Source organism: Rousettus aegyptiacus, unplaced genomic scaffold, assembly GCF_014176215.1.
Source record: "Rousettus aegyptiacus isolate mRouAeg1 unplaced genomic scaffold, mRouAeg1.p scaffold_m13_p_15, whole genome shotgun sequence".
NCBI classification, from domain to species: domain Eukaryota; kingdom Metazoa; phylum Chordata; class Mammalia; order Chiroptera; family Pteropodidae; genus Rousettus; species Rousettus aegyptiacus.
In genome coordinates, this window is record NW_023416290.1 from 8,432,621 (window position 1) to 8,453,985 (window position 21,365).

Sequence of the window (21,365 nt, forward strand, 5' to 3'; positions counted from 1 at the left end):
ACGATGACACCATGTTTACACAATCAATTTTGGTGTTTTGGTGTATTTTCTGTTAGGTCTCCAAGAAGTTATTCTGTTGTTGTTGTTGTTGTTGTTTTTTAAGTTCTTTTACTGGGAATGAAATTCACAGATCAGAATTTTACCTCATTTTCTCAAGACTTTCTTTTTCTTAGAGATATTGAGAGCCCAGAGAAATCGCCATGATAAAAGGGGAAGAAATCACAGATGGAAGGACTTTTATAGTATCAAGAAACTAGATGATCAGGCCTTTAAAATCAGGGCCACATTCCTCACCTGCCTTCTGTAAGACACAGTCAGGAAGGGGTTGTGAGGCACACGGTGCCTTCTGCCTGAGCACTCTGAAACCTCCTTCCCTGCCGGTGGTGTTGAACACGTTAGAGATTTAGGGCATCTAAATAAATGAGAGGGCCCCAGTGTGTAGGAGTGAGCGGTGTCGATCTTGTGCCCTCCTTTGGGATAAAAGGAGTGATAAGGGGTAGGAAGCGTCCCCTGGTGAGCGCTGATTGTGAATCAGGGCCCCATTGCCACAGTCCTGCTGAAAAACATCAGAGGAAACCATTAAATTCTCAGAGGTAGAAGGCATGTCATTGATTATATAGCTGAGAAAGACAGTGGTCTTCTCCACACTTACAGCAATACAATTTTAATATTCCAAAAAAGGGGATTAACTGTTGATGAAAAAGTTTCAGAATGCTTAAATGTCAGTCTTTTCCATTCTGCTTTTTAAAAAAATTATATTTTACATGTAGGAAATAAGTGCTGCTTTGTTCCATAGGACTGCCGCCCCCCCCCCCCCCCCCCCCGCCGCCCCCCAACACGGCCAGTGTTTTACTTGATGTGAACCGAAGGCGAATAAACGTTTCCGGCTTCTTGTCCAGTTTTGCAATCTGCAGAGTGTGATTTCTTCAGTTATTTCCCTCATGGAGGAGTTTAGGGAGTTTCATCTTTTTAACGTGACCTTCTAATAAATGCTGTTTCTTATTATTTCTCAAGTGGTTTTAGACTTCTGTTATTCCTTTATCTAGCACTTGGAGTCTAAACTCATTTTCACAAAGGTGCCTTTTGCCTTTGCTCTACAGCTGAAAATAGGATAACTATAGGTTGGAGAAGCATACTATACTTTGATACCTTTTTGTGAGTCTTTTTTGTGGTAGTCTGCGCTTTATTTTAAAATATGACTTGTTCATGTATTTGTGGACAAGGAAGTGGCTCTGAAATTCCCTCTATCTGTGAACCGTTTATGGCCTGGTTAACAATTACCTTCTAAATTCTAAAATGGATATAAGTGAGAGGGGAAACTTACATAAACATTTAAGGATTAGGAAGAGCTGAGGTATCTAAATCTTCTATAAAGGGCGTCAGATATATATGTGGTGAAGGAAGGAGACTAGCTTTTAGGTGGTAAGCGCACAATAGAGTATATAGATGTCATATTAGAAACTTGTACAGGTGAAATTTACATAATGTTGTTAACCAATGTTATCCCAGCAAAATTAATTAAAAACAGACAAACCTGGAAAAAAATACCTTCTGGGCAATATTACTTCTGTTCCTAAAAAGATTTTTCTGGGTACCTTTAAAAACAAATACATAACTTACTGTTCTGTAATTTCTTTCATTTTTAAACAGAAATGTGATTTGTGAATTACATAAGCATTAAGTTTCATCTGTGTGAGGGGAGGGTGAGGTTTGAGACTAGAACCCACAATCTCTTATTTTCTCAAAATAGCTCTTTTTGGTCTCCCGTGTTACCAGTGTTAGGAGGACAAGTCATAGCTCTTTGCCTGGAGTGGTAAGTTATACCACTTTTAAAATATCATTACTAAAAACAGCTCAAGTTTCTAAGCTGCCTCACATTTTTAAAAGCATTGGAAAGTATTTTTGGACTTGCCTAACCATTATTAGATGGAAGTATAAAGAAAGCGTGTGTGGTTACTTTGTGTTAGGGAACTGTGGTTGTCTGGGGGAAGGGTTACAGACGTCTGATTCCTTTGGGACTTAAATACGTTCACGTACTGTTATCAAGTCATGAGTACGAGAGAAATTCAGAATAGCTAATTAGCCTTTGCCTCAGAGTTTACTATTTTATAAATAGGGCAAAACCACATTTGTGGTTATTTCCATATTATTATTGGGTTAACTGATTAAGTAATTTGACTTGCCCTTTACCTGTAAATGTTTGCTCCCCATTTTAGACACAGATCCCAGTAATAGTGTAAGGTTGTTTCAAATGCGATTTCTCTAACGAACATTTCCCCTCAATAACCTGTTTATCGTTAGTGCATTTCAAAGTGTGCACTTCCGCCTGGGTTGTGGTCTGCTGTCAGATTCTTCAGTGGCAGTGCTGGGTGTTTGGTTTAGCATGACTCCTGGGGAGACCTGTTAATTCAATGTCATTTGTGTCCCTGAGAGTATACTTTAAGACTGTGAGAAGATTTTACACTACATTCTGTATTCTAATTTGCCACTGACTGTAAAGTACAGTTTGGAGTAGCAACTTTTCAGGAAAAAAAATAAAAGAAACACTGTCTATTGTACAAATTGTAAGATACTTCATCTTTAGAGAAAATTCGAAAATACGTATGCTTAGAAAGTAAGGAAAATACTTCTTACTTAAAATTATATAGTAATTTTGTTTTATTTAGCAAATGATTTTATTTTTAAAATTTACACAAGTATTTTCCAAGATGAGTTCATTGAAACAGAAGTGCAATGGGTGTATTTTAAAAGTATGAAATGTATGTTGATCCACAAAGCTGTGAAATGTTACGTTAAACTAAAAAGCATACGTGAATTGTTAAATCTACAGATATTTCAAAACTTATTTTACGACAAACCCTTTTTTGGTCAAATAATACACATCAATTTAGGAAACGTTGATATATGGTAATATTTTTGTAACATGTTTAAGTCACTGGGGTTTTATTACTCCAGGAATCTTGAAAATAATTTCAAGACATAAAGGCCTAAAATTGTGTTATCTTAGGGAATTTAAGACTTATAACATCTTTATTTGAAGAAACAATGTAACCATTTAAAACTAACACCATTTTTCCCCCCTAACTGGTATATGATTTATTTGTCATCGTTGTAGATTTGAGAGTGGACTTAAAAGTCTGGAAATTTGAGCACTGAGCCGGGAGTCAGAAGACCTAAGTTCTAGGCTTTTTTTTGGACTGACTTTAATCAGATCGCATAGCCTCACTCGCTGAGCCTTCCTTTTGCCATTTGCCTAATGCACATAGTAATTGCAGACCCAGTCTACCTCACGGAATTGTAAAGCTAAAATAAAAGTAATATCAGTAGGTGTTTTAAACTTGTAAAGTATTTAGTGTAAGATTAGGGAAATAATTGTGCCTTAATTAAGCAAATGGAAGTTTCGAGTGTCTTCAGACCCTTCGTTTAGACTAAGACCCTTTATTTGAGGCTGGGAGAATTTTTTAGAGCTAACGTGGAATTTGGAGATAATCGTGATACTCTCTTTTTGTCATTGAGGAAACTGAGGCCAGGAGGTGGTAAATGATTGGCCTTGAGTCTCATAGGGCGATCCAGGAAGCCTCTGACCAGTCTGGGAGAGAGGAACAATGAGCTACCTGTTAAGTCAAGATAGTCTTGAGTATCTTTCTCCCAGATATTGTTACTTTTTATGATGGAATGTTAGTATTATCATTTTAAGTTCCTAATTGTGTTCTTGTTCGCTACTCTGTTTTGACTTTTACAGTATATTTTAGATAAAATATTAATGAATTACTTTTGAGCAATCAGAATTTCTTTCTTTTGTGTCATGTTTCAAAAAAAACTTTTGACAAATTACCATATAATTGAAATTATGAGAGAGAAAAGATAAACACAAGGCCATTTATAATTTAGATTACCGTTATGTTGTCACTTACCTTTACTATTTTGACGTTTAGAGCACATAGAATTTGTTAACATACGCCCACTACCATACTCTTTTAATGTTCTGAAGAAAAAAACGAGGCCTGTTTCTTTGTGAACGCTTTTGAAAATGTTATTCTTTTTTCTTTGCCGCAAGAATTTACTGAGACAGAAAATAGCATTGCTTGTTTTTGTTGGCCACACTTAAAATAACTGGGAAATAAAAGTGTTATCAGTCAACACATTCGCTAAGTACCTTGTACAGAGGCATTGTGCTGGTACTGATGATTTGAAGACATGCTATGGTCTTTTGCCCAGGAATTCATGAACATACTTATTTACAGTTTTATTCTTTTACAGTGTGAGATCAAACATTTTTCTGTGTTTAAAAACACGTGGTAGAATAATTTTCTCTATTTTTGTTCTTTTCGGTTTCATGCAAAATTTGAATAGAGAAATACTGCAAATAGAAAAAAAGTTGAATAATTTTAGAGCCCTGAGAATAATATTATGAAAGGTTAAATTGTCTATGCTTTAATAAAAGGAGCAGTTAAAATTATTTTAGTCACTGGAATAGTGTGTTTGTTTAAACTGTAGCGCACCTAGACAGAAATAAATCTTGTTAAAACAGCAGCTTAACTACTGACCTGGCTTGCTTTGCCCGTTCCGCGTCCCGGAGTCCTGACTGCAGTGAAGTAGAATCAGTCTACCCCGCATATTTGTAATAATATCTTTAAATGGCTTTTTAACCTGATACTTTATGAAGAAGAAATAAAAAGGATTAGTTACGCATGCCCTGAATTTATAGTCTGAAATGAGAGCCCAAACATTTTATTATATACTGTAGTTAGATGAAGCATGTTTAGATACCGCAGACTGCAACTGACCTTTTGTAGGATTTGGGTTCAGTCTTCACTTCCTTCTCCCAGAGGAACTTAAACCCTGGGTCACTCTGCCTTTTGATTTGATTTCAGTATTGATTATAGACGAAGGCACTATATAATACGTTATACTTTTCTAGTCTGTAAGTTCCTTGAAGTCAGGACTTTTTAAAAAAATTATCTACAAAGCCCATCTGTATCCCTGTTTACATGTCCTGGCGTTGTAAATATTTGTTGGATAATGAATGAATGGATTTACATTTATCTTTATGCATCATAATTCACTTTTGTGTCCGACGCTAGTCTGGTTTATAGCTAGTCTGTCAGAGACATTTCTTTTTTGCTTCGAAGTCTTTATTACTATATTTTCATTACAATGAAAAGTAATTAGTTTTTATTCTGGTTATGTATTGATTTAAAACAACAATTTGCACCTCATAATTCTGTGGATTAGGAATTTGGATAGGGCACAGCAGGAGTGCCTTGTCTCTGCTCTTATGTCTGGAGTCTCAGCTGGAATGACCAGGAACTGTTAGGAGCTAGAACAGCTGAGGCAGGCTGGACATCTCATTGTCTTTTTCCCATGGCCGCTCCACATGGCTAGATCAGGCTCCCTTGTCGTATGGTGGCTTCTGGGTAGTCAGACATACTTAGCAGCTCAGGGCGCTAAGACCAAGGGTTCCAGAGTCTCAGGCTTGAACTTCAAGGCTCGGAAGGCCCAGAATTGCACTTCTTCCCGACTCTGTTGGTCAAGCCGATCGCTAAGGCAACCCCATTTTCAAGGGGAGGGCAGTTATACTTCATTTCTCAATGGGAGGGGTAGCAAAGAGTTTATTGCGGTCATTAGTCTTCCAGAGTTTCTGTTCTTTATGTATTACCTGTCATCGTTGTTATTAACCTCTTTAGGCTGCAGTTTATTCTAGGTTGCTCTGCAGAATGTCTGCTTGTGAGTACCTCGAGACCAGGCAACAGCTCCTGTCTTCCTATCTGCAGGCTGTAGCTGTGGCTTTACTGCCTGGAGCACTGTGTGTTCTAGTCCTGGGGGACAGAGAGGGATGGGAGGTGGGAGGACTGTTAAGTTCCTTTGGGTAGAAACAAGAACTTCCCGATTGAGTATTCATGCTCAAAATGAATTTTCTCCATAATGTCAGAGGGGAAATACCTGTACCTTATACCTCTACAAGTGTGGTTTGTGTATACCATTTCCTAACGGGTAAGCCAGTGGTACCCAGAGATTTTGATTTCACGAATGACTATTAAAAATTTCCCCCAAAGCCAGAAAACTGACACCGGATTTAGAAATTTGTCAAGTCATTACATGAAAAAAAAAAAAATACATAGTGACCACTACCATTTCAGAAATTAAAAGGAAAATATAACCCCACAAAATTTTCTCATAATCTAATAATAAAGGAGAATCCGCAAATTTAATGAAATTTAGCTTTATAGAAAAATAAAGCACTACATTTTAAATCTGGAAAAACTTTGTTCTTGAGTTAACACTCAGAGACATTTTGGGAACCACTGGTAGGGCCTTATTTTGATTTGTCAGCAGAGCTTTTTAAAAACAAAAGCTGTACATGGTTTTTTAATCCACATTTTATAGCCATATTTATTATATAAACAATAGGGAAAATTAACTGGTGTAATGACCCATATGAAAAACACCCACTTCTGCATATGTTACTAGATTACTTTTCAGTGCAGAAAGATTTTAGTTTCATTAGGACCTAGTCAACAAAAACAGACTTTACCAACCAAACATAAACAAAACGACCAAATAAGGTTTAAGTAGCTCCGCACAGCCTCGCCTGGCCCGCTGAGCTGCTGGCCACACCCCGCTGCCCTCGGGTTCCGTCCACTGCTGCAGGTCAGCCGGGTGACGGTGTTGCAGGTCTCCCCGTGATTTGTTTTGAACCTATAGAAAACTTGGTCCCTCAAGAGAGCAAAGACATTACTATACTGCTAGTCTCTAATCCCATTGTAAGAACAAAATACAAGTACTGAAATTGAATGTCAGTCATCAGCTACGTGTAATGGTCATTCATGTGACTTAGCATATTCCTATGTTAAGTAATTTTAGATTGTCATCAAAATGAAAATATATTAGAAAATTCCTTGGACCTTTAGGTATATTCTTGGTTTTGGGACTCCCAGTTTTGAGGAAAAATTCAGCCACATTAAGTTGTTTCCCTCGTCGTTGCCCACCTTAGGTTTTAGAATTGTTTTTTTTTTTTTTAAATGCAGTTCCTTGTGTCAGATAAAGTCTTCCTTTCGTCACAGCGCCCCCCCCCCCCCGCTTCTGTCTTTTATCCTACAGTTTCTTCGGATGTCTTCCATCTTCTTTGCTTACATAGGTGTAAACGAGCCAATAATCGAATCATCTTGTTGGTGAAACTTTTTAGAGCAACTCATTGTGTCCTGTCTTTAGGCGAATGGATGCTTGTGGCTGTTTGTGACAGCTGGATGTTAGACAGCATCTTCTTGATGTCACATCCTTTCTCCTGGGTGAAGTGAGGCGAGTGGAGCCAGCAGCGCAGAGAAGCGGCACCTGGCGGAAGGAGCCACCGGCCGCGGGGCGGGCGCGCGTCCTCCCCTGGCTCTGCCGTGAGCGTGGCCCTCAGTCCCTGACTTTCAGTTTCCTCTTCTGCAAAAGCGCATCGAGAGGTGCCTGTTTGTTAGATATATTAAAAGTAATGCCTGTAAAATTTGTGCAAGAGTAGCTGACTGATACTTGGTACTTAACGCAAGGTGGAGCTCTCCCCATTACTCTGCATGTCCGGGATCTTAGAACCCTCGTCTCCACACCTTTCAAGTTTTATTCGTATGTTGTATGGTTGGATAGTTTAGCTATAAATTCTAGGTTCACAGCTAAGTTACAAGCCTCTGTCATTTTGTGTCCTTAGTACCCTTCTGTGATGGGAAGGGTGACACATATTTGATGATGATCTCCAAGTTTCTTCCAGATCTGAATTTTTATTCAAAATGGTACTGTTACCACAGGATCCAATTTTCTCCAATATTCTTAAGTGTTTTTGTTAGAACCTAGGCACATAGTAAAATGGAAAACTGCATTTAAAAATTTTTAACAATGGAAAGCTCTTTATAGGCCCACACATGACTGAAGTATCTTTTTTGATAATATTTCTCTGAGTACTTGGATCCATGAATTGACTCAGTGAAATCATACAGAGAGACAGTAAAAATCTGAGCAGGTACTAACCATGCTCACTCCAAGGTTAAGTGCTCCGTTTCCCAGCGTGGTTAAGGTGCAAAGCTTTTCTCCTGCTGGTCTAGAGCTCATTTTTGGAATGCCATATTCTTTTTAGAACTCTAAAATATTACCACACTTAATTAGGTCATATAAACTTGTAATTTTACTCGAAGGAGAAAAACCTTTCTGTGATGTAAAATTATAACCATGAACACATATTATATGCACATGTGAGCTGTTTTCAATAAAAAGAAAATACCGTTGTTCTGGTGCTTGCTCTTCTCTTCTCTTCTCTTGAGGTCTAAGGGAGAGGAGAGAGAGGAGAGGGAGTAGCGGCTGGAGTCTTGAGAAGATAGAAATAAGAAAAAACTAAACAGAACCGACACTACCGTCCAAGCAAAAAGCCCTCCCTCCCCTCCCCTCCCCTCCCCTCCCCTTTTCTTTTCTTTTCTTTTCTTTTCTTTATTTCTTTCTCTCCCCTCCCCTCCCCTCTCCTTCTCTTCTCTTCTCTTCTCTTTTTTCGTTCTTGTCCCGTCCCGTCCCGTCCCGTCCCGTCCCGTCCTGTCCTGTCCTGTGGGTTGGTGCGCCTCAGCAGGCCGTCAGAGTAGTTAGAACACAGGGCAGGTGTCTGGAGGACCTGGGTTTGACATGCGGCTCCATCACACGTTCTTTGGCTTTGGACAGATTGTGTTGCTGCCTCTTTTTGTAATAAAATGGGTAATTTATAACGTTTTCCTTCGTAAGAGGACACTCTCCTACCCTCTTCCATGCTGTGTGCGTTTTAAAAAAAGTTCTTTTTATCATGTTGAAATGATGCTTATCTTTATGTGGTCATATACTGTTAAAAGATGTGGCCTTCCTGTAGGAAGTGGGAATTGACAGTGGCGACCCTTTGGGGAAGAGGCTGGTCCTCAGAGAAGAAACAAACTCAGAAAGACGCCTTTGGTGGACAGAAGGTTCGCGCTGCTCCCTTTCCCTGCGAGGCCGGAGTTTGAGGGTGCCGCTGAGTATTGCGGGTTCAGGACTGCCCCTGTCCTGTGCAGACGGGTCGCATAGCTCTCAAGTTAACTTCTGGTGCACCCCATTTTGCTGCGCCATGGCCTCGAGGTGAGTAGCACGCAGGCTTGTGTGCGTTGTGCTCAGGACAGAAGGGAAGGCACCGTGTCCGCCGCAGGGGTCAGTGTGGCAGCACGCAGGGGAGCCTTAGGGGACACTGAGTCTCTGAGACGAGTTCCCAGTCCTGTTTCCTCTCCCTGAGTGGATTTTTTTCTCTCTACTGTTAGTATTTGCAGGACATATATCTTATGTGTTAAAGAAAGCGGATGTTTCCTCTCAGACTGGTTTTATTGTGAAAAATAAACTGATAAATACATAGAAATTCTCTACTGTGTGGTGTATGCAGTAGCTTCAGTAATCATTCTCATTTGAAGGAAAATGAAGAAAAATGTTACCTACTTTATTGGGAGAAAAACCGTTAAAATTCTACTCATGGTGCCATTTGGCCTTTTACTGGGGGGGACGGGGGTGGGGCCGGTTGGTTGTGGGGTTGGCACATCGGGGAGTCATCCCTGAGCCTTGATCTCTTTTTAAGACTTCCTGCTCAGTGAGTTATGTTTTTCTTTCCTCCTCCTCTAATTCTGTTAAAGACTATTATTATGTGAATTTTTTTGGCTGAGCACTCTACTTAAAGCCCCAAGACCTGTACAGGATGTTGTTTAAAACCACGAGTCCAGCAGCATGGTCAGAGTGGATAAAGCCTCCCCCTTGCCCTCAAGAAGCTCATGGTCTGCAGGGGAAGATAAATTTTAGCACAAGGAAGTAATAGTAATGATCATGATCATTTGCATGACCAAATCCTTATTTCCTATTCACTTATCAGCACTTTAACTTTCTTCAGTCTGATTCTATCTTTATCATTCCAGGCCTTCAGCAATTTCTGCCATTCAGGGAGACACTGTTTGATTCCCGAGAGCGTTGACCAGTGTTGGCCACCCTCTCCTCAGGCGATCTCTAAGATTCTGCAGTACTTTGTCTCCGCCGCACCTCTTCCAGCCTCTTAAGTAATTTCTCTTATTCTCCTTGGCCAGTTCCTTTTCTGCATAATTTTGAAATGTAGGAGTTCCCTAGGGCTCAGTCTCAGCTCCCCAATCTTTATTACGTCTCCCTCGGAGATCTTAACCATTTCTATGGATTTAAATGCTATTTTCAGGTCAGTGACTCCAAAGGTAGTATTTTTAGTCATCTTCCAGATTTCAGCCTTGTACAGGCAGCTGCATATATCAGATTAATTTTTCTTCTAGGTCTGTCTCTGGGCAAGAATACTACTCTTTGGAGAATTACTGTTTTATATTAGTTATTTTATTGGCTCTGACCACGGTAGGTGAGAGACAGAATTGACAGGAATGGTAGTGAGATCTGTGAATTTGATGGGTATATATTTTTTATTGTATCATGCATATCAATTGTGTGTGTGTGCCTGCCTGTAGCTTAGGAATTTTTTAAATGGTGATATCTCATTTTTTATGTATTATGGCTTAGGAATTTTTTATATTTAGTGTAGACGAAAAGTCCCTAAAATTAAATTATAAATCTAAATTTTTACTTGTTTAACTTATCATTAGTTGTACTTTTTTGAAGCATCTCATTAAAATAACAAAAGAACATCTTAAGATCGACTTTCAATTAATTTTAAGTACCAGTTTTAGAAAACTGAAGATTCCTCTGAGAAAATTAAGTTATATGTATAACAGAATAATAGTTGGGAAGAATAATTGGAAGGTTAGTTAATTAATGCTGATATGTAAGTTATAAAAGCTCAGTGTCATTTTAAGAGTCTTGACATGATACTGCAGACCTGCTTTAAAAAGACTTTGGGAAATGAAAATTACTTCTTCAAGAATTTCATTAGTTAAGAGCCATTGTCTGAAATGGAGGTAGAACCGTGTAAGCAAAGGAAGAAAACGTGAGCTTGTCTGAAGCATAATTAGAAGTTAATCATTTAACTTTCAAGTTACTCTTCTGTGGTCTAAATGGTGTTGATAGCACCATCAGTTGAAAAATTGGGGAAGAATTTTACCTTGCGTATTATAGTACACACTCTTTACATGTTATTTACATAACTAAGACTTTTGCACCACAACAACATTGGGATTTTAATATTATAATATTTTATTAAAAATCTAATCTATGAAAGCTATATTTTAGGACTTTGTATATTATATAAAGTATATGTCAAATAAAAATATAATTTCCTACTCAGTAATCTGACGTTCTCACAGTTAAGTCTTGAAAGTATAACTTTACTCATGATATTATGATTTGAAACATGCTCAGTTGAAGGTATGTTTTATGTTCAGTTGTTTGGGAGTTTTCATGCTTTTGAGCAAAAAAATAAAGTGGAAAATCAATGTACTAATCATGCAGTACAGGTATAGGCTTGTGGCGGGTGTATGTTCAGGTATGCTTGGCTGGAACTGTTGAAGTCTCAAGTGATCTGAGCGGTACTTCTAGCCTTTTCTCCCTTTCTCCATGTCCTCTTCACTTCCACCAACCTGCCCGACTGGCTGGGTGCCTGGGTGGTGCTGGCCGAAGAGCAAGAAGCTCAACAATAGGACCTGTGTGGGCACAGGAAGGGCAGCCGCGGGCCCGGCCAGGAGCACGTGCCTCGCGCTCCGCCGTCCATCAGCGGTCTCGGTAGCCGTTCGGCTGGCAGATGTATTCTTGCTCGTGTGCCAACATCGATGTATTGGTGATTCTTCCTTTGATTGGTGGCAACTCTGAGAAAATTGTGAGGCCACGTTTGGGTCAGGAAGAAAAACTTGTCAGGATTCGATTACAGTGTCAGCCTGGGGTAGACAGCGTGGGGAATGAGCTTTGCTGTTCTCGTGCGTATGGTATACCAGAAACCTCAAGAAGCCTGTTTTTAGGTCGATCCCATTTTTGCCATCCTTTTCAGATCACGTTGGCAAAAATGATAGCACTATCCAAGCGCTGAGCTTGCGTAACGTCCCGCCCTGTGGTCGGACTCGGGGCGAAGCCCGGCGCGGCCGTCGTGCGCCGAGCACCGCGCGGCTCAGGCTGTTTGTTCCCCGCGCAGCGGGGCTGACGCGGGCCGCACGGAGCGCGGAGGGCCCTGGGCGGCCGGACTTGCGCAGCACGGTCACCCCTCCGCCCAGAGCTCTCGCCAAACGAGCCCCCGGTGCTCGGCAGCCACTGACGCCGTGGGTGGTGGCGGGGTTGGGCCAGAACGGCGAACACGGCCCTTCGCGTTCTGCAGTCGCAAGGTGCTCGTCTAGCTGGCACTGCGCATGCGCCTTCATTTTCTTCTCTTCTCTCTGCTTCATGTGGCTCTGTTCCTAACCATTCACTTCAGAAATTAAAAAGTAATGATAAAGTCAAACATTGTGCATATATTCCCCCAACCCTTTCCCACCTTTTAAAAAAAAGTCAGCCTATAGCTTTAATGCTGCCAGCAGTCTCTTTCTGTGTAGTGGAGGCTCAGCCCTGATTTATTTATTTATTTTTCCTACAAATTGCGATGCGTTCGTTACTAGTGCACCCTGATAGTTGACACTGTGCTCAGTATATGTTCACACCACCATTTGCTGTTGGGGCTACATTTATTCCTTAGTTTCCTTTATTCACACACAGTAACCTTAGCTATCACATAGGAAAAAGCAGAGACACACGGGTACATTTATTTTACTTTATTCTATTTTATTTTTAAATTAAATTTATTGGGGTTGACATTGGTTAATAAAATACAGGTTTCAAGTGTACATGTACAATTCAGTAACATTCAGTAATATATCGTCTGTATATTGCATTGCGTGTTCACCCTCAAAGTCAAATCTGTCATATTTGATTTTTTGAAAATTTGAAATTGTTTTAGCATTTAAAACATTGAGGTATGATTTGCATTCTGTGAGATGTACCCACTTTACGTGTATTTAAGGATGAGTTTTAGTGAATTCGTATAGTCGTGTGTGTGTCATGTTTATGCCTTTCTTTAGCACCGACACAGTCCAGTTTTAGAACAATTCCGTCCGCCCCGAAAGTTCTGTTGCGTCCATTTTGGTCAATCCCCACATCCATTCCCTGACCCAGGCCAGCACCTGTTTTCTGTCTCTATAGTTTTACTTTTTCCAGAAATTTCAAATAAGTGGAATCATACAATCTGTTGTCTTGGTGTCTGGCTTCTTTCGTTTAACACAGTGTTTTTAAGGCTCATTCGTGTCTTTGCATATCTCAGTAATTCATTCTTTTCCATTGCTGGTGGCATTTCATTGTATGACTATACTACCTTGTAAAACTATGCATTCTCCAACTGGTAGACACTCGAATTGTTTCCAGTTTGGGGCTGTTCTGAACATAACTGCTAGGGACTTTCGTGTATAGTTCTTTGTGTGGTCATCTGTCCCGGAGAAATGAAAAGACACCTGGTGAATCGTCAGGTTAAACGACGAGAAACTTCCACGCTGTTTTCCAAAACGGCCGTACGTGATACTTTCCAGCCCGCAAGGGGTGTGATGTGAGCGTTCTAGTTTCTTCATGTCCTTGTTGACACGCAAGATATCTTACTGAACGTCTAGAATATTTTGTTTTGGTTTTAATTTTCATTTTCCTAATGACTAATGGTGTTTAGTACTTTTCTGTATGCTTTTCCCATTGTATATCTTCTATGATAGATAAAAAAATCTTCAAATATTTTGCTCTCCTAAAAAAGTTGAATATTTGTTTTATTATTGAGTTGTGAGACTTTTATATATTCAAGTTAGACATCTTTTATCAGATAATTATTTAGCTCTTTATATATTCTAAATAATTTATCCGATAATTATTTTGTCAATATTTTCAACCAATCTGTGACTTGTGTTTTTATTTTTTAAATTATGTATTTTGAAAAACAGAAGTTTTAATTTTAATGGAGTTCAATTTATTTTTTTTTTCTTTTATGGCCTTAAAATTTTTTTTAATGCATTTAGCATCATATCTAAAACCTTTTTTTTGCCTAATCTATAATAAGCTCTGTAGTTTTGGTTCTTTTAGCTCTATGCTCCTACCATTCTGAGTTAATTTTTAGACATGGTGCAAGGTAAAGTTTGAGGTTCTTTTTTTTTTTTTTTTGCCTCTATACATCAACGAGTTTTGGACACCATTTATGGCGAAGGCTGTCTTTTCCTCATTGAATTACCTTGCCGCCATTGTTGAATATGAGTTAATATAAATGTGTGGGCCTGTTTCTAGACTCTGTCCTCTTTTATTGTTTATCCGTGTGCCAATATCCCATTGTTTTGATTATGATAACTTAATAGTAAGTTTCAAAATCAGATAGTATCTTTCAGCTTTTGGTGTAGGTCTTAAAGTAGCCCTGGTTCAAAAATATCCCATGTTTTGTGTCTCTCTGGAGGGTTATGGGCAGATACAGCCATTAGGACATCCCAGGGAATATCAGTTCTACTTGGGGTCAGGTCGGCCTGAAGCTTTTATTTTTCATCACTTTATTGAATCACCTGGCTTAGCTAGCGGCATCAACAGGGTCATTCACTGTTATAATGCCTACTGTGTTCCAGGTGCTTTAATACTTATTTAATGCTTTCAGGGTGCAGTATAGTTGAGTCACAGCAACATTTCCTAGGTCTTACACCTAAGGTGCTGCTAAGTGATGTAATATCAACAGCACTAGTATTTACATAACAAAGCCAGGTTTTGAAACCTGGCCTGTCTGATAATGCTTAACCCTAGGTTCTTTCTCTCGGCTTTCCCACGCTGTCTTCTAAGAGCGGCTTTCCCACGCTGTCTTCTAAGAGCGGCCTCTTGCTTCGCGGAGAGGAGGTGTATCTTTTTATTCATACAATGGAAATAGTAGTGGTAATAAGAGAGAAGAAGGTGACATGCATCCCTCTGCCTTTTCTTGCAAGGTTGCTCTCTGCCCCTCTGTCATGCTGCCCGGCCTGGGCGGTCTTCTTCCCCTCGCCCTCCCTTGAAACACATTCCTAAGGTAGCTTTGTGAAAACTGTCAGGACCGATGGAAGAGGAATGGGATGTTCAGTTATTATAGAGTTGTTATTGCCTGTGCTACTGCTTTAAACGGCTATTAGTTCCCTTAGCAACTTATAAAATATTTTGTTATTAATTCCTTTTGTTTAAAATGTCACAGCAACGTATTATATCCTGTGGAAATTGTCCATATCTTTATGCCCCCTCTATATCTATCTTTAGCATGGGTTTAGCATTGGCATTTTCCCCTTGAATTATATTAGCATATTAATAAAAAGTCACCGAATAGTATAGATCAAGCAGTAATAATTTGATATCATTCCTACTAATATCACAAGTTGTAGTTCTTGATCATTGCATAGTGTGATGCCCTTGAGCAAATTAGTTGTTGTTATAAAATTATAATAGGCCTAAGTAGGCCAGCATAATGCTTACATTTACCCTAGCAATGGAGAGAATTGATGACTCTCATTATATAACACTTTATTGCATACTAGTGACTGCCACTTGAGGAGAATCCATTCGTTTTCCTTACTGTGATAACTTCTTATTCACATACAGATTTCCTTTTGTTTTCCACGAATCATCGCTAATACCCTAGCTACATTTCATTACATATGATGATCTCCAGGCCGATAGGTCCTAGTAAAAGTCAAAATGCAATTTTTTCTGTCTTTCCCCTTTAGACCTCTTAGATTATAAAGTCTGATGTTTTCAGTGCCCTAGAAAAATGGTAATTTGGGTGTTAAATTACCATTTACATTAGCTTGTTTCTGCTATTAAGTTCTATTTATTATTCTAAAGAATAAAGGGCCCTTAAGAGGGTTAATACTGTTTTCAGTTTGATAATCAGTGTTATTTATTACTGATTAGTGTCACCTGAAGGAAAAAAATTGAGTAACTGAATTGTAGAAACATTCTTTGAAGCTGTACATAATAGTCAAAAAAAAAAAAGTCATACTACTACTACTACTAGCAATCAAGCCATCTTTCTTACATCTATAAAATACACAGAAGTGTAGCAAACATCGCTATATATAGAATATCAGAAGCACGTATTTGTTGTTTGTACTCCTCACAATGCGTCTGGGAAACCAACTTCTCATGCGCTGTGAACTGGGGTCCTGTGTGGGTCCGGGAAAACCCTGCAGGGTCCTTCATCATTCAGCTCCTTGTTCTCAAAGATACACACCCAGGAGAGACTTGGTGAGCAGTTGTCTGCCTATCCCAAATGACCAGTTCCCTCTTCTTTTTCTTATTTATCCACGTTTGCTCTTCACATTGTTATGATTGCCCTATCCGGCATCATTCGTCTATCATTTCGCTCAAGACTTTTTTTAAGAGAAGTTATTCAGTCACTTTTGAACTTCTTTCTTTAAACGATTATGACAGTTCCGTATTGGTAAACTATAAATCACAGCAAACGAAGATGGCTCTGTGAAGTGCGTTTACTTATTTACTCAGCAGACGTCTGCTGCGGACCGTGTCACAGTGTGCTGGGCACGGGGCTTGCCTTAGCGGTGCTAGCGCCCGCCAAGCAGGTACAAGATCGTCAGTATAATGGCGGGCTCTCAAAATGTGCAGGGTCAACACCTCGTAATCCCCAGTGAAATATGACCTTACATACTCATATTGTCTTGTACATACACAAGTAATGCACCAAGTCTGCTTCTGGATTTGCCCTGCAGTTTAATGAAGAGGTGTTATTAATGGTTATTACTTACGTTTGTTGTAAAAATCACATTCACTCTAATGAGTAACAGGACTCTGCATTTTTTAAATTTATGTTTGTTTGTTTATGTTGCAGATTTCTCTTGGATTTGGCTACAAATTTGTAGATCTTCTGCACTGTGTACAGGCACAGGTGAGTTAAAATTAAGCCTTTCTGTTGGAATATTTTGATTTTCAAGTAAAATCAAATATTTAAAAGTTATTTATAGTTTAGCAAAATATATGTAAATGGATATAAAAATCTTAAAAAACCTAAAAATATGTTTGTCTTCATTTCTGTTTTACTATGGAAAGTCTCTGTGAATGTGCTGCTAATGACATTTGAAGGTACAATGACCGTATTTGTTTATCAGTGTTTACTGTATAAAATTGGGAAGATTACGTATACCCGTTGGACGAAATAAATTATAATTTCATAGCCTGGCAAAATGTTTATGTTTATTTTTATATGTAAATAAAAGAATATCTGCTATAGATTTTAACAGCAAATTTCAGTCTTATGGAGGTGGATGTTTTAAATTTAATGAGCGGGCTTTTCTTGTCCAACCAGTCTGAAATATCTTCTCAATCATTCCTTATCACACAACCCTGATTTATTGTTATCATAATATTTTGTTATTTATAGTCTCTCCTATTGGAATATAAGCTCCATGAACATTGGGACCATTCTTGTCTTGATAAAGACAGTGTCCCTAACTACTAGGATAGTGCCTGTTATATAGAAAAGACTGAATAAACGTTCGTTAAAAGTAATTATTGGGTAATAAATATTAAGAATTTATTTATATTCAGTCACTGAACTCTACCTCTATAAATACAAACAAGAAATAGTTCCTCATAGTTTTTAATTTTTATTTCTAAATATGAAGTTAATTTATATCAGATACTTAAAGTATATAGCTCTTAAATGTTCTGAGAAATCACCTGTGTTGCATATTTACATACTCAGATACGCTTAATCAGGATAGATTTCAGAGGACGAGGCTTTCAGTTCTGTGTTTATTTTGTCATTACCCTGGAAGGATCTTAACGATGAGTAATGGACAAACGTGAAGCAGGTGTGGGCGCTTCTCACCTCCGTACGGGATTATGCTACCATATTGAATATGTTTTGTGATATCTTTATAGAGAACAAAGTGGGTTTGAAAACTCTCCAGTTTTTAATCTCTGAAAACCAAATAAGTTATAATTTCCTACTGCTTGTCACTGGATACAAAATGTAACTTAGTTTTCTGTTTCTAGTTTGGGGAAATTTTTCTGCACTTTATGTTAATGTTTGAATTCATTATCACAGAAAAGCTGGGGGCATGAGCCGACCACCCATTTCCCTGTGCCCTTGGGAGTTTTAAGTATTCCGAATATTGGTTGCTATTGTTGGGTTCTTGTCTCCTGTTTTTCTGTATGTTTTTTTGTTTTTGTTTTCATTTTTGATCTCTTACTTTCTTTGGGCATTAGTCTCTCCTCTGCCACCATGCTTTACAGAAAGAACTAAATCTGACCTTTACGGGGTTTTTTTTTTTGTTTTTTTTTTTTGGTTAAGTAAAATTTTAGGAACTATACAGTCATTTCTGATTCACATGTAATTTACCAAGTGCCATTTTCAGAGATTGCTTTGATAATGCTAATAGCAACAGCTATTATTGTTCTCTTGCTGTGTGGTGGGTGTTATGTAAGTGCTTTTTAGTTATCTTCAGAATAACAGATAAGGAAATTGAAGCTTAGAGAGGTTAAGTGACTTTTCCAAGGTCATATCAAGTCAGTGGCAGTTTGCCACTCCAGAGACTTGATCTTAACCACAGAGCTCCATTCTCTGCTTAAATAGCATTGAACGTAAGCATTTTTGTGGTAATAAGTATAATATAGGAAAATAATATTCACATTTGAGGACTTTTATTTAGCTTATATTTCATTAGCAGGTCTCAACTACTAACCTTTATTTCAAATAAAGAATTAGGACAACGCATTTGAAATTTTTAATGACTACCTACACAATTAAAATTTCCACTCTGCCCTTTTATTTCATACTCACTCTTTGGGGAGCAGGCCCATGAGAAAAAGCCATAGGGAGTCCTTTTTCCATTAGAAACGTGGCATGCTATGAATCAGCATTTTTTTTTTTTTAATGCCTACAGCACCTGATATTACTAAGTGGTCTCCCATCCAAGTACTAACCAGGCCCAACCCTGCTTAGCTTCTGAGGTCAGAGGAGATCAGGCACATTCAGGGTGATGTGGCTTGAATTAACATTCCTTATCCTTTGCAGTACTAGAAATTTTAGGTTACAGGTGACATCAGGGGTTCGTTACACTTTTCCTACAGAAAACAGGGCATGTGAAATATAGTGACCAGAATTACTTAGAACCCTTATCTTGAAAATTGTACTAATTTATATCTTTGGGGAGATTTTTCTAATTATTTAAGAAGCAAAGTGGCATAGCTTCGAGGTAGAGCAGTTTGTTCAGAGAGAACTTCTTTCCTTAGTTTATTTTCATGGCCGAGTATGACATATTACATAAGAATATTTTGAATCTTAAACATATAATATTGTGGACAAAGTGTTCCTGAAGACAACTTTGTTGAATATACACTAAAATTTGATTTGAAAAATACGATTAATTATACTTTCTCACACTTTCCCCAAAAGGATTGTATCTATAAGTGTAAATGCAAATTCCAGATTCAAATGTATGGAAAGGGAATTCAGTAGTTTGAATTAAAAAGAAAAAATTTATTTAACAGACCAAAGTGCTGCTTAATCTACAGCTACATCAGTATTTCCATTCCAGTCTCACATTTTAAGCATTTTTAAAGTTAGCCAATAAACGTTTCTTAGAATTGATAGTCAAAACAGAAGCAAGCGTTAGATTAATCCATTTGACAATGTAGCCTTGAAATGTAATTTTTCCTTCGCTGTGGAAAACTGAACTCACTGGATTCATATATACTTTGGATTTATTTGTAAGTTTACTTTCTCTACTCTGGAGGATTTCGTGTGGGGTGAGTGGGCGAAGAATTGTTCATTCATTCTCGGTAGAACCCAATTCTTCAATACGAACGTGGAGAGTTCTCCAAGCACAGGAAAGCATGAGGTACTTCTTGTGATACCAGTTCATTTTGTTGTGATACTGCTAAATACTAAAAATTATATTAAGCATAAATTATGTTCATGTTGGATATGACATGGTCTGAAGTACATTTCAAATGAATATTTGTTGCTTCTTAAATTTCCTCTTTGTTCATGGATGTGAGAAGATTTGTGCTTAGAATTCTGGTATCAAACAGAGAGATTTAAATTCCCGTGAAGATGGGCAGCTCCATTTGAGCTGTACATCTGAGGCTTTGAGCACTGTCCACTGAAAATCGGTATTAATCTAAACAAAAGCTTAGACCATTTAAGTATACATCTTTTGCTGTAGCTAAAATCCGCTGACATTTAATTGTCTTGCTACTTTTGTGGTAATTTTCTTCAAATGTCAGCATGGTAGGCAGTGTGATCTGCTAAATAAATATTTTAACAGTTGACAAAATGCCCTCAGTCATTCAAACTAGAATCCTAATCCTAGCCCCCCTGGGTAGACTACTCTGCTCTCAGCAGGCAGAATGGACAGCTCAACTCAAGACACAAAAGGCTTACTGGTGGGTTGAAATTACCTTCCAATGGGTGTTACTGACACACAGCCATCAGTAGGAGACTATTTGTACTGACAGGCCAGTTTCTACTATTCTGCTTTGCTCCCCTTTTTATGGATACATTAGTGTAAACAGGTCGGCTTCGTGTTCTGCATAAAACTAAATAACGTCCAGCACCCTTAACTTTCCTTTCTCTTCCCCCTTTCTCTTTATTATCTTCAGGCCACTCCGCTTTCTTTTTGACTCTCCATCCTTTCAGAAATATCTGTGGGCTATATTATGCTGGTCTATGCTACGCATTGCGGGAAATATAAAGAATAATTACCGAAAATCGTTAAACCGGAAAGGGAATACCAGTGCACGTTGAACTCCATGTTTCTTTCCTTGCCCAATATATTTTTTTACATTGAATTTTGGTTTTCTGGTTTTTTTCTTTTATAGAGAAAACTGAGCATCGATTTCTGAATTATACATCCATTCCCTCCAAAAGTCTTAAGCTACCTGTAGTAGTAGAGGTTACGGCAACAGCAGAGGCTGTCATGAGTAGATGTTTGTTTCTGTGGCGTTCGTAGCGTTTTCAGAGGGTGCTCCTGGGGCGGGGGGTTGGTGGTGCCCGCGTCGCACCCAGGTGTGCTGTGCGCAGTGAGGCCGAGGCGATCGCGTCCAGGAGGGTGCTCCTGGGGGTGGGGGGGGGTGCCCACGTCGCAGCCAGGTGTGCTGCACTCAGCGAGGCCGAGGCGATCGCGTCCAGGCTGTCTTCATTTGGGACGACGGCCTTGCTGCCTGCACAGGTCCAGGCAAGCCAAGGGCTGTCAGTACTGGACACACAAGAGAACCTGATTTTTTGGTTAATCCAGATTCTAGAACAGCAAAATTTAGAACTACGGTCAGCAATTTAAAAAACATGTTTTTCAATAAAATCTGTAAGGACGTTTCTGGGATTCTAACAGTTGCGTTTCGGCTGAGAGCTTCTTTGCTGTGAGAGAGAGTACCATTCGTTTTTTTTTTTT

The 21,365-nt window shown here is 38.8% G+C and overlaps 1 protein-coding gene and 1 pseudogene across 9 annotated transcripts in view; one reads left to right on the top strand and one right to left on the bottom strand.

Moving 5' to 3' along the window:
* Positions 1-21,365, top strand: part of NCOA2 (nuclear receptor coactivator 2) — a 245,448-nt gene that overhangs the window by 69,660 nt on the left and 154,423 nt on the right. For 8 of the 9 annotated variants that reach the window (XM_016152949.2, XM_016152948.2, XM_036232798.1 and 5 more), the window contains exon 2: positions 16,802-16,858. The gene's annotated coding sequence lies outside the window, so the exon portion shown is untranslated. Of the gene's footprint in view, positions 1-16,797; positions 16,859-21,365 lie in introns of those variants that run through there. The other variant, XM_016152946.2, reaches the window with a different exon arrangement.
* Positions 18,849-18,968, bottom strand: LOC118612284 (annotated as a pseudogene).